Source organism: Podarcis liolepis (genome assembly GCF_965112155.1).
Source record: "Podarcis liolepis genome assembly, chromosome: 1".
Taxonomy (NCBI): domain Eukaryota; kingdom Metazoa; phylum Chordata; class Lepidosauria; order Squamata; family Lacertidae; genus Podarcis; species Podarcis liolepis.
This window is the reverse complement of record NC_139554.1, coordinates 41,555,309-41,569,679: the sequence shown is the minus strand read 5'-3', so window position 1 is coordinate 41,569,679 and position 14,371 is coordinate 41,555,309. Positions and strand designations below refer to the sequence as shown.

Below are 14,371 nucleotides of genomic sequence, written 5' to 3'. Positions count from 1 at the left end.
AGCATTAAGTGGGTGCCTGAAATAAACAGATGGAATTCAGTGATGCACGATTGCAAACGTTCTGACAGAGAAACCATATCACCTTGCCGGTCAGAAGACTTTCCCCCCTCTCTTTCTCCCCCTCCGCACTGCTCTGGGGCTCTCTTGACCTCTCCAAAACCAATTTCAGGGGCACGACACATGGGGCAATGCCCCATTCTGCATATCATATTGTTGCATTTCACCAATATTGAGATATTGTTACATTTCACACATTGCCAGATTTGTTTAAAATTGTGCAAGTGTCACTAGGCAAAATGCCAACACAATGCATCTGTGCAATGAATAGATTACACATTCCCCCCCCCCCCCCCGCCACGTCAATTTATTCTGCAGTACTGAATAAAGTGACATCAGCACCCTGCAGCAACCATTTACCTAAATGATCCCACAAAGAACATTACGACTCAAGGTGAAATTGAAAAAATAATACTTGGGAGTCTGCGGCAGACACATTGACAACATAAATGACCACTATAAAAAATAATAATCATACTCTTCAATCTCAGTATTTCATGCCACCGATTAATCTGTAATCCCTGTTACGCAACCTCTTTTATTGGGCTTTCAAAGCCACAGCACGCCGGCTCAACAATGTAAAAGCCACATGGAAAAGTTCTGTTTTGGTTGTATTACTAATGTCAAACTCATACTTTTCCAAGAACAATGCAGCCAAGAAGAAAACAGAAAGCAATTGGAATGCACCACAGTGAGACTTGCCAAACCAAAGCATTCAGAGGACCAAGGGCCTGAAACTGCATCCCGTTTTTTTTCTATGGGAGAGATATTTTTTTATATAAAAATAAAGAAACAAAACACCTCATATCAATGATCTCAGAACGTTATGAAAAGTGTAATATCTACCTAATGGGATCAGACTAGAATAATCTTTCCCATTATTTTTAAGAGCTTGGAAGAAAAGTGTGATAAGGGTTATGTCAGTGACAGAAACCAAAGCTGGCTATTTCAATGGAGGTCATATTTTGTGTGGACAGCTGAAAAGTAATCCATCATTCTCTCCTTAGCCTGCCAGTCGTTTGAGCCACGTTCCCCAGAGGCCTCCAGAATAAGCATCTAGAAGAGGACCGATGTCAAGGCATTTTTTAATAGCTTTTTCAAACTTGCATGTTTGAAATGCAAATGCAACAAGGCAGTGGGGAAACAACATTAGGGTGTCCACATGCGAGAACCCTACATGCAAGTATGCTGGAGTGTTAAGTTGAAATAATATGTTGCTGGACTTCCACTGGCAATGAGGCAGATACTGCAGGGCAGGGGGAGCCTTGCATAATTGTTTGTTTCCAGCATAAATCTAAGGGACAGAAAAATCTCTAAAAATGGAAAATGAGACAATCTGCAGTCAGCTAAACAGGAATCTTTTTTAAAAAAAATAATTAGTTCTTAGAGCAAGTGTTTGAAAGTGGCCATTTTGTTCACGTAAAAACTTTCATTTTTACTACTACTCTTGGGATAAGATGAAATTGAGTATTTTTTTTACTGAATTAGGATTCCCACCCGCCCCACCCCCCAAAGAAAAGAGCTAGAGTCATGAGTCATCCAGCATAACGGATTTGTTCCAAAACTGCCATGTGGCCAAGTAGCTTAGTATAGCCTTTTTATACTCGAAGACACTGGCTTTCAGAAGAAATTTGGACACAATACAAAAAAAAACATACAGCATTGAAGCACTTAAATAAAATATTGTGCCCTTTTTCTCCGCTGCAAGGTCAGGTGAGGCATGTGACACAGGGTGGCGGATGAGGCTCCCATGGTCTTGTCTGCCTGCCACCAACACCATGGCTGTCAGCCAACCGCCACCCCGCCACCTGTTGCCTCCACTGCTTGTGTGCTTACTATGGAACACCACCGCTGCCGCTGCTGCAAGGATGCAATCTGCAGTGGTCCTAAAGACGTCTCCAGGTCCAATACTCCTCACTTTGAGGTAGGAGCCCTTCCTCAAAAGGAAACATTGTGGTCAAGATGGAAACAGAGAATGCCTGCATCACCGCCAAAGCATCACCACCTGCAGCAAAGACAGGTTAGCAGTCTAATGCACTTTACTACGCTTAATAGATGCTGTTAAACTTTACACAGTATTTCCCACCATTGTGATATTGAGTGGTGAGCAGGCGCACTGCCTTGCCGCCGCAACAGAGGGGGCCCAGGGCTGTCATGTGACAAAGACGCATGAGAGCAGAAGCAGCAAAGCAGGCTGGGAAGTGCTGGGACTGCACAATCATTTGGGCCTACTAAAGTTATTCAGGCCTAACTGCTAACTGTTGAGTCACTCTGACATGTGACTTAGCAGCCAGTTTCACTTTGTGCTCTCTGTAAGATTTCAGCCAGAGTCACTCTACCTCAGCTGAGGTGAGCAGAGTCAGTATGCAATCTCAGTCAAACTGTTTGAAACCATGAAGAATTTTTTCTTTAACTCAGTAAATCTTTGTTTCAATTAAAAACTCTGCATTATTAATTTGCGCTGCGCGTCAGGGGCATGCCGACATCACCGTGGCATGCACATGTGCGCAGTTGGGTCCGGCCTCTTCGTTGAAAATTTGGGGGTGCCTGGGCCCCCGCAGGCCCGCGTAGATGGCACCTATGGGAGTGAGGATGACACAGCAGGGATGCACAGCTGGAAGGAGGATGACTGAGGGAGAGGCAGCAGGGAATGGAGAAGGTGGGGGAAAGTGGTGGTGGAAGCAGCACCAGATTTAGGGTGGTGCAGGAAGTTTCCCTGCATAAGGTGCAGGTCCAAGGGCATGCAGAATAACCACCACCACCTATATTTATACACGTACCTACTCAAAGTTAAGGAGTGCCAAGTTTTGTCCTCACTCAGTGCACCATATAACTAAAGTCTGCCTCTGCAGCAAGGACCAGATGCGGGGGGGGGGGGGGGGCAGTGACCACAACCCACCTGAGATAGCATACCCTGTCATGCTAGCTCTGGCAAAGTCAATGACAAATCTGGTTTTTGTTTAGTGCATACAGATATATTCAAGCTGCAATCCCAAAGACACTAAGGAGTAAGGTCCGCAGAACATAGAGGAGCTTACTTCTGTGTAAATCTGCAGATGATTGCATTGCAAGGCAGGTAACAAATGCAGAAATGCTAGAAGCCCCCACCCCCCACGCCATCCTCTTACTAGCATTAAACTGACCACCAACAACCCACACAAAACAGCCTGAATCTGTTTTGAAACACTCAACCAGGGGTCAGCAAACTTTTTCAACAGGGGGCTGGTCCACAGTCCCTCAGACCTTTGGGGGGGGACTATATTTTTGGGGGGGAGTGAACGAATTCCTATGCCCCACAATAACCCAGAGATGCATTTTAAATAAAAGGACACATTCTACTCTTGTAAAAACACGCTGTGGGCCGGACCATCCGCGGGCTGGATTTAGAAGGCGATTGGGCCACGTTCGGCCCCTGGGCCTTAGTTTGCCTACCCATGCACTCAACCCTCAAGTTATTTGTGTTTTCATAAGCCTCTAGAGTGGCCAGCCTTGCCAAAGCTTTTGAAACTTCCCTTCTAGGCTTGCCTATCGCCAAACAAAGAGCATATGGCAAGGGTATATCCAAGTATGAAGCTCAAAGCAGCTCTTGCTTCAGTTGCCTTCAATGCAAGTGTGAAGTTTTACCATTTTCCAGAGTATTCCTTTCAAGTGCCTTTCCTCTGCTTTCTTTCTCTTTTGCATGATTAAGGATCAGAGGTTCATAGGAAATAACCTGAAAGAGGCTTATTTACCTAGCTGTTCACAGAGGCCATGATAAGACATGAGATAGGCCACAGGGGAAGAACTACTTTTTATGTTTGCTGGGTCCAAGCCTTTCAAGTTAGTTAAAACGCAAACAATCCACATGAAACAGAACTGATAGAAATAAGTAATTTTTTTCATGGACATAGAAACATCATTTTCTTTTTTCATTCAACACATATTTGTAGATTTGTAACTGGCTGACTGACCGAACCCAAAGGGTGCTCATCAATGGTTCCTCTTCATCCTGGAGAAGAGTGACTAGTGGGGTGCCACAGGGTTCTGTCTTGGGCCCGGTCTTATTCAACATCTTTATCAACGACTTGGATGATGGACACAAGGGCATCCTGATCAAATTTGCAGATGACACCAAACTGGGAGGCGTGGCTAACACCCCAGAGGACAGGATCACACTTCAAAACGACCTTGACAGATTAGAGAACTGGGCCAAAACAAACAAGATGAACTTTAACAGGGAGAAATGTAAAGTATTGCACTTGGGCAAAAAAAATGAGAGGCACAAATACAAGATGGGTGACACCTGGCTTGAGAGCAGTACATGTGAAAAGGATCTAGGAGTCTTGGTTGACCACAAACTTGACATGAGCCAACAGTGTGACGCGGCAGCTAAAAAAGCCAATGCAATTCTGGGCTGCATCAATAGGAGTATAGCATCTAGATCAAGGGAAGTAATAGTGCCACTGTATTCTGCTCTGGTCAGACCTCACCTGGAGTACTGTGTCCAGTTCTGGGCACCACAGTTCAAGAAGGACACTGACAAACTGGAACATGTCCAGAGGAGGGCAACCAAAATGGTCAAAGGCCTGGAAACGATGCCTTATGAGGAACGGCTAAGGGAGCTGGGCATGTTTAGCCTGGAGAAGAGGAGGTTAAGGGGTGATATGATAGCCATGTTCAAATATATAAAAGGATGTCATATAGAGAAGGGAGAAAGGTTGTTTTCTGCTGCTCCAGAGAAGCGGACACAGAGCAATGGATCCAAACTACAAGAAAGAAGATTCCACCTAAACATTAGGAAGAACTTCCTGACAGTAAGAGCTGTTCGACAGTGGAATTTGCTGCCAAGGAGTGTGGTGGAGTCTCCTACTTTGGAGGTCTTTAAGCAGAGGCTTGACAACCATATGTCAGGAGTGCTCTGATGGTGTTTCCTGCTTGGCAGGGGGTTGGACTCGATGGCCCTTGTGGTCTATTCCAACTCTATGATTCTATGATTCTATATTTTCCCCATTTTCATAGCTGTCAACTTTACCCTTTTTTAAGGGAAATTCCCTTATTCCAAATGGGATTCCTCACAAGAAAAGGGAAAAGTTGACAGCTATGCATTATGCTCTCCACACCAGCAAAGCATTTTTAATACGGCTTTCATACTGCCCACCCCCCAAAAAAAAATCATTGCTAAAATCTAATGTTACTTTTAGAAGGCTTGAGCATACCTTAAAAACAAAGAAAGTGATCCACCAGTCCTTGATGGTGCATCAATTAATTATTATTTTGAAAATTGGATTATTTTATATTGTTATTTGTCTTCTAGTATTGCATGCTCTGTAAAATTCTGGCTGAACCTTGTTTGGTAGCTTTTGTTTAAGGTAGGCCTGAGGTATGGAAAATCCAAGTTCAGATGTTCTTGGCAATCATTGCAGCAGTCAACTTCTTTGGGGTATGTATTTGTTCTCTGATAAATAAAACTAATTATTTCAGTATGTTTTATGAAGGTGCACAGTGTGCTCCTTTGAGTGTCCACTCTCAAGGATATATTGTACTTGGATTTCCCCCCATTTTTGCTGCAATACCAGTTTAAGGAAAATACAGGAGAGAGAGAAAACAAAGTTCTTTCATTCAGGTAACCAATGGGCAGTTGGCTTAATACGCAGCAATAATATATCTGCTTAATTTTTGGCAGCCATCCTACTCTCAGCATGAACTTATATACTGGGTGGTTCTAATGGTGCATTGCTTCATGACCACTGGCAACATTTGGCTTTCAGTTCTCCCAAGGAAAGAACAGGTCAAGCTGTACAAATTCTTCAAAACTTAGTTTTGCAGTGTGGTAATACCAGTTTGCATGATTTGTGTGTTGCAGCGTTAAGAAGGACAGTAGTTGGTAAAGTACTGATTTAAAATAATATTAATTAATTTATTTTATTTTATTTGTTTGTTTGTTTGTTTGTTTGTTTCCCAACCATCAGGTTGAGTTTCCCCAGCCAAAATATGGTATGTAAATTAGCTCTGACTGTGTGCCCTACCCCCCACTAAATGGCACTGCATTTGAGATGCTTTGAGAAGATGACCTAAAAGGTCTCAGTGGTATTTGACCCATAATAGCTCATGCATTCATTCAATTTTACTTCATAGATAGATAGATAGATAGATAGATAGATAGATAGATAGATAGATAGATAGATAGATAGAGAACAGATAGATAAATAGATCACAGATAGATAGATAGATAGATAGATAGATAGATAGATAGATAGATAGATAGATAGATAGAGATAGATTCCTATAACATCATTTACAAAAAGAAAACAACAATCATGCCATATGAGGAAAATGGAAAATAGAGCAAAAAGGAGCATCTGGGTAAAATCTGTCTGCCAGTTATTTTAGCTAACATCCTATAGGACAGTTGTAGGTAGGTAGCCGTGTTGGTCTGCCGTAGTTGAAACAAACAAACAAAATTCCTTCCAGTAGCACCTTAGAGACCAACTAAGTTTGTTATTGGTATGAGCTTTTGTGTGAATGCACACTCCTTCAGATCTGAAGAAGTGTGCATGCACACGAAAGCTCATACTAATAATAAACTTAGTTGGTCTCTAAGGTGCTACTGGAAGGAATTTTTTATCCTATAGGACACTTATCATCATCATACACCACATAACAAATGTCATTAAAATACCTGATATCTCCGGAGATTTTTTTTTTTTAAAAAAAAAAAAGGAAAGAGGGAGCAATTTTTTCTTTCTACAATATTCAGTAAGTGGATTCTAACTTGCTGTAAAATGACCTTGTTGTTGCCTTTTTCCCTTTTGTCACAACAATTACTTGCCAGAATTTCCCATCCATTCACTTACTTTTGGTTTGGTTTAGAAATACCACTTCCCAGCATATAATAGCGGCCTGCTGTTATCATGTTCATGAGACTAATTCTTATGTTCTCTCCTTACTAAACCTTGCAATTCATTATTTGATGCAGAGGTCATTAAGTGCCCCTTACACACGGGTTCTCAATTTTGGTTTTCAACATTTTTAATACCTGTGCACGACATCTGGAACATTGTGTCCTAGGTTACCTTCAGACTGCCACTATTTTGCAGGAGGGATTCAATCGCATATTAGAAAATTCAGGTTTCCCCAATTAAAGAGAATTGAAGCACTCATTATACAATATGATAAGGGAGGTGACGGGAAAATGCACTAGAGTAGTATAACAAATGTACAACCCTAACACAAACCAATCATGATGAATGCTCTGTAAAACAGTGGGTTGTATAATTTCTGTGCAAGCTCTTTGGAAAGAAATCAGGATGAATGCTCAATAAGTACATCCTTTGGAGGTGACCTGCGTCTTCAATCACACACTGTTTGGAATAAGATGAAGTTCCATCATTGTGGGTGTTCAAGAATTCAAATTGGTATTGACGTCTGCAATTGGGGAGACAGAGAGATGGAAGAATTTCAGCTAAAAGCGTTGGCTTCAAATGAGTAAACCAACCAAAGGATTTGGAAATCACTGAGCTGTGCACACAAAGTAGCTGCCTTGAAAACGGTTGCGTATTTATATCGTTTTCTGGAAATGTGACAGCTGATGGCAAAAATGCCAGCATTATTATTGTCTGTAGTCTCATATGAAGAAATGAGACCCTAACAAAGAGACACCCTTTTCTAACCACCATGGGGATATATTTATTTGCAGCTGGAATGATAATTATATATGTGGTTGATATACACTGAAATTTGGTTCCTCCTTTAACCTTAAAAAAGGGCAATCCTTACCACCAAATCTGTTATTACCAGTGCTGTTTTCTTTTTCTTGTAACGCATAGCTGACTGCCAGCTTGCCAACGCAGCAAAGTTACAACAGGCACCTGTTTTACAAAGAATAGCATAAGACTTGCAGAATAAGGAAAAGGGCACCATCCTGTTGCCCATGGAGGCCAGTTGGGTGCATACAGGAGGACCACATGTGGGGCATGAACACAGGAACCACCTTAGTTGTTTGTCCCCCCCCCCCCTTAACTGGTATTCAGAAGTACATTGCTTCTGAGCATGGAGCTTTCACGTACCTATTGTAGCTGATGGCAATTGACAGATGGAGCTATCCTCCACGAATTTTGCCTAATCTTCCTTTAATACTAACTAAACCAAGAGCACATCTTGTTGCAGCACATTTCAGAAGTTAATTATATATTGCGTAAAATAATGAGTTGCAAGTGTGAGCGAGCAATCACAGATCAAATGGCCCACTAAAAGTAATGATAGTATCCAACTCTCCTTATGGGGATGAGGGAAGTGAATTCTGGTTGAATGCCTAATAGATGTTATTTAGTGCCTCACAATGATACAGACTTTAACAACAACAACAACAACTGTTGTTGTTGTTGTTGTTGTTGTTGTTGTTGTTGTTGTTGTTACTACAGTCATACCTCAGGTTATAGCCGCTTCAGGTTGTGTTTTTTCGGGTTGTGTTCACTAGGAAAGGTTTCTATTCTTTAAGAATTCAACATCCTTATGGTTGTAATGTTCTTAACATGGACGTTCCCACTTCCCACCAAATGAAGGTATGGGAAAAACACCAAAACTTCTTTACCTCCCATTAGTGCTGCAATCAGTCTCCATCAAGAGGCATTACAGTGGTACCTCGGGTTAAGTACTTAATTTGTTCTGGAGGTCTGTTCCTAACCTGAAACTGTTCTTAACCTGAAGCACCACTTTAGCTAATGGGGCCTCCTGCTGCCGCCGCGCTGCCGGAGCACGATTTCTGTTCTCATCCTGAAGCAAAGTTCTTAACCCGAGGTAATATTTCTGGGTTAGCGGAGTCTGTAACCTGAAGCGTCTGTAACCTGAAGCATATGTAACCCAAGGTACCACTGTACTTTCATAATTTAGTGTGTAAAATGGCCCTAAAAAGCAGCATGTAGAGCAGAGAAAGTACCAGCAATAAAATACAGAATCTTCCACCTTGTGAATAGTTACCTTGATCTGGACTGGCCCCAAACAAAACAAGATGGAGCAAATTAAGACAACTAGAAGTATTATCAGATACTCCTTTCACATGTTCCTCCATGCAAGACTAGTACAAGAAGTTCTTTTACCAAGCCACCACGTGAGTGTCTGGTGTGGCAGACAAGCAACAGCTCATATGCAGAAGTTAGGTCTGATTACCACTATTCTTTACATTTTTTTTAAGGAAACTGCTTTCAGCAATGCTGAATTTGCTACAAAGACAGCCGCAGAGGAAACCTAACCGAATCTCTCCGTGCAGCAACTTGAGATGATCACAGGGTACTGATCTGCCTTTGAGAAATAAGGAAAACCACACAGAGCATTGAGCCAAATCAAAATCAAAATTAGAAGGAAGAACCTGCACGTGTGTAATCCATTGCATTTTTAGACTGCCTGGGATGGAAAACTTCCCCCAGCCTAACAAGGGCACAGATAAACAAGTCTATGTCAGGAACTTCCAGGAGCAGTAGGACAGAATGCTGCAGGGTGGGTGCTAGAGGGTAAGCGTAGTCTCCAGAGTGTCGCTGATTTGTAACTGAAGCTCAAGCAATTGAAAGATAAATGCCAACCATCCACTCTTTGCTCCCTTGACAGTTAAGTATGTGGTACTGAACTACAGCAGATAAATAAAAATAATAATAAACACAGAATCTTTCGTTTTGTATTGCCCTGTAAAATCAATATGCAGCCTCAGGCAGCTTGATAGCTTCCCCAGGTTGACAGTCCAGAGAATCAAAGCCACTGGAATTAAAGCAGATGAAATACTCATAACTAACATCATTAAGTAAGTATAACTCCATCAACACACCAGGGACATGGAGCGGCTAAAAACTGAACTGCTGCTTCCAATCTGTTTCTCAACCATTTAAACAGATTGAAATGCGTTGCAGCTGTGTTTCTCCTGCGAGACGCTACAATAATTTCTGCTACCATGAGTCACACAATCGTACTTCGTGACTATGTGACTATCTTATGTGCCTCAAGCCTTTGGAGGAAATTGCCAAAGCTAATCAAACAACGAAATGAAAAAGTTGTATCTTTCCAATTTCATGCAGGGATACCAAGCATCAATCACATTTAATAGATCCACATTTTGCTGAGTGCCAGTTGGTACAGAAGTGAGAAGAATCAAAGCTACTGTAATAAATTGACAATGACACTTGAGCAGACCTTTTTGGAATTAAATGAAATCTGCTGACTGCTCAACCACTGTGGTTGTACTTGTATTTGTTGTTTATTAATACCAAAATCTATTTGAACGGAGCAAAAGACTTAATACTGCATGCACAAATATAGGAGGCTACATTTGTATGTATTATCTCAGGCCAATTTTGCATCAGGCTAATATCCTCAGCATAAGTCAGAGTAGGAAGCGGCTGAGGATTTCAGGAGATTATTGTGGAAGAACCAAGATGATGTTCTGTTAATACTTTGAGTATCCATGCTCTCTTTTTTATATTCAAAGTATGGTGGTCCAGTCCATTGGGTGTGTATCTGCCAACCTACAATCAAAATCAGACATCACAAGGAGGTCATTTTGGGTGGATCAATGAGATTGTTATTGAGTTGTTGCAAGAATTTAATTGGCGAGGAGGAGAACTACGTACAACACACTGAACTCATTGGATATAAATGTAAAAATGTTTTAGAGATTACTAATTTGATGTTCAACAAAAGAACAGGCGGACAAACTCTGGAAGTTTACCTTGATAGCTAAAACAACTCACTATGAAAAGAAAGAGACAGTGACAAGTCATGATTTCATATGAACTGGAAAGTGGAATATTGTAAAAATGATTTGCAGTGGTACCTCTAGTTACAAACTTCATTCGTTCCGGAGGTCCGTTCTTTACCTGAAACTGTTCTTAACTAGAGGCGTGCTTTTGCTAACGGGGCCTCCCGCTGCCGCCGCTGCACTGCCGGCACACAATTTCCGTTCTCGTCCTGGGGCAAAGTTCTCAACTCGAGGTAACTCTTCCAGATTAGCGGAGTTTGTAACCTGTAGCGTTTGTAACCTGTGGCATTTGTAACTCAAGGTACCGCTGTACTATATCTAAATGTACAATCTTGCTTTGCAAGGTTTTGAAAAGTTGCTTTTATGGGTGTAAACTTTACTGCTGGACACAGCACTGTAATAAATGCTTCTTTATTAGGCCCCTGTGGAAGTGGCAATGTCACTTTCAAATATCAAGGCGGAGGGGCGTCAGCAGCCACATATAAGCATCGCTCAGCCTCTAGTCTTAGCTGAAACCTCAGCATCACATGATTCCTACTGTGTAAGAGGGATAAGTAGGGCCTTACTTGCTTCCCCCACTCCCTTCTTGTGTCCACACTAAAGGGCAATCGAGGAGTCTGTCCAATGCAGAGAAGCTCCCCACATTGGCTTGCCATACCTAGTGCAAGCTCCACCTCCAATATGCATAGGATGGCAAGAGGGACACACTGGACATGCACAACCCCCCTCTCCCCCCTCACATGAATGAGCTGAATACCTGGATGAGCTTCTAAGCACTGAAAATTCTGAAGCTTCCCCAGAGAAGGTCAGAGGATGCTGGAGGAGATTCGAGGCAGAGAAATTGGGGCTCTGGCTGCCTTTCGCTATGTTTGGTGAGGTGGAGCCACAGCCTTGAATCTGTCTGGCACAGATTCACTTCCTCAAATAGCCAAGCTAGCTCCCTGGTGAGGTGGTGACGCTCTAAGTATGTATGGGCCATTCTGGTAACAAAGGAAGTGGCTCTGTGCCAGACAGATTCCAAGGCGGTGGCTATGGAAGAAGCAGGACTCTCTTAGGATGTTAATGCTGTGAACCCCTCCATCGTAGGCTCAGGTTGTATATATGTGCAAATAAACCATGTATCATAAAGACACCACAGTCTACGTTGTCCTTTATTTCAAAGGAAACATGAAACCTGGGTAAGTGCCAGAACTCCTGGAATCTCGCACTCCTCGTGGGTTGGGATGCTGTGCAAGAAAATTATCTTTCCTTTAAGAGCTAAATGTCTGTAATCTACAGAAATGCTTGTATTGAGAGGAACTAAAGGGTCAAAACAGAGTCATTATGTACTGTCTGGCTGTAAATTTTGGATTGTTTTTCCTGTGGACGTACATTCCTGTCTCTTTTTTTTTTATTGTCCCTAGAGATTCAGAGATGGGAGAAATAAGAACAATTAGCACGTCGTTATCTCCTTGGCAAGCTTTCACGATTACGGTCTGAGAAAATTGCAGCACTCTGCTCCTTTTCCCTCCTTCTACTATTTGATGCAAATGGCAGGCTGCCAGGTCAGTAACTTGTTCCTGTATGTGAGCAATGCAGCCGTTTTGTGATAACACCAGACACACATTTGATCCGCTTCCTTTCTTACTCAAACTTGACATTTTTGAATTAACAAAATAACAAAAAAAATTCAGGGGGAAGATGCGACTAGCCACCACTGGCCTCTAACAATCAAGTGAGTCACCAAACACCTCTTAAAACACTGGATTTTTATGGAGGTTGGCCAACCCTTACCCACAGTAAAATATTTGAAGCATACTAATTGTGCTGTGCTATTCCTTTGGAATGGTTGGCACAGTGACTCTATTTCCAGCTGACAATTGAACACTGACAGTCTCCACAGTGGGAAGTGAGCTCAACCTCTGAGTATCCAGCTGCCTCTGGTAGAGAAAATGTGGTAGCCGGGGAGGTCCATTGTCTGGGTGTGGTGCTGCTAAAATAAGAAGGTGCCAAGGGGTGATTTGAGGACATTAGAACAACAAGGCAATTTTTTTTTTTGTTAATACAGCACAGAGAAAACAAAGTTTCAGTGAGCTAATAGTAAAGGTTATGCTCCCAAGGTACAGTTTTCCTTTTGATCAAAGCAGTTCCATTGTGCCATGTCCCACAGCTGCCCTGAGATCCTTAGCCAGCTCAAATTACAGCCAATAATATACAGTAGTACCTCGGGTTAAGTACTTAATTCGTTCCGGAGGTCCGTTCTTAACCTGAAACTGTTCTTAACCTGAGGTACCACTTTAGCTAATGGGGCCTCCTGCTGCTGCCGCGCCGCCGGAGCACGATTTCTGTTCTCATCCTGAAGCAAAGTTCTTAACCCGATGTACTATTTCTGGGTTAGCGGAGTCTGTAACCTGAAGCGTACGTAACCTGAAGCGTACATAACCTGAGTTACCACTGTACCCTGAACTAGGAGCATGAGCTGTTATCAGGGGTCCAAAATTTGTATCTGGTTTTACCAGTCAGCCATAATTTGTAATTACCTCTTCTCTCTCTCTTAAGTCTTCTGGCATACACATAGGACTCAAGAGAAGAGGGAGGAAAAGATCTTCCTCCCACCAGGACTTTTGGGTGGTTGGAAGGAGAGAAAACTTTCCACCACCATTGAGTGCCTTCAAAGCATGGGATGGAGTACCAGTACAATGTTTACTCACTGGGCTTTGAAGGCAGGTTCTCCTGCTGCTTCCAAGTGCCTGTAAATCTCAACATGGAGAAGGATGCAGAAGGGTTGTGTGTGTTCTTCTCCCACCGACCACAAGCCAAGGGAACCCTTCTTCTTACAATAGGTCGAGAACTTGGGTGAAGGAAGGGGCCCCTCGTGTCATGCTGGGATTGTGTAGGCTGCTTCTAAGAACACAGGTGTCAAACTCTTCCACACCTGTGGAACTCTATTAGTGACTTGAGTAAGAGAGACAGCACATATAATATTTGCATGGGGATGCTATCAGAAATGGCCTTCCTCTTTCCATTGGTAAAACCCCAGCCATTGTAACTGCAAGTATGTGTAAAGTCTCCATGCCTCATTCCCTGTGGCTGCTGATATCGGACAGCAGGAACATGGAGCCTCACAACACAATTGGAAGAAGCCATATACGGTAATAAGCACTTGTAAAAAATTATGGCTGGGATAGGAATGCTTATTGGGGAAGCCATTTTTCCACAGCAACCTTGTGCTGTGGCAGGGATAGGAAACCACAGGAAACTGTGACAAAGTCTCTTTCTTGCCTGGATGGCAAACGGAGAGGTCTGCACATATAAACCTCTCACTTTTGTGTGGCAATAATATAACCTACTATACAAATGAGGAGCTGCATCCTGTGTTCCAAATACTGTTGCCTCTGGTCCTTCCCACTTTTGCCTGTGTCCCCACTAATCACTGGCATGTAGCCCTCAGAAAGTTCCCTATGAAGGAATGTGGCCTTTGGACTGAGAGAAGTTGCCAAGACTCAGTGCTATTTTTCTAGAAAAAGAGGTGCCAGAACTCACCCTGAATGCTTCCTTTGTTCTCTTTAGAATGGCAATACACCCATCTGAGAGGTGTCGGAACCCACCTGAGAG

General features: G+C 42.6%; 1 long non-coding RNA gene across 1 annotated transcript; it reads left to right on the top strand.

Moving 5' to 3' along the window:
- The first annotated feature begins 1,931 nt into the window (after nt 1-1,931).
- LOC310710684 lies at nt 1,932-9,357 on the top strand. Its single transcript, XR_014528183.1, has 3 exons — nt 1,932-2,077; nt 5,394-5,476; nt 9,227-9,357. It is a non-coding gene; the product is annotated as an uncharacterized lncRNA (long non-coding RNA).
- The last annotated feature ends 5,014 nt before the right edge of the window (nt 9,358-14,371 follow it).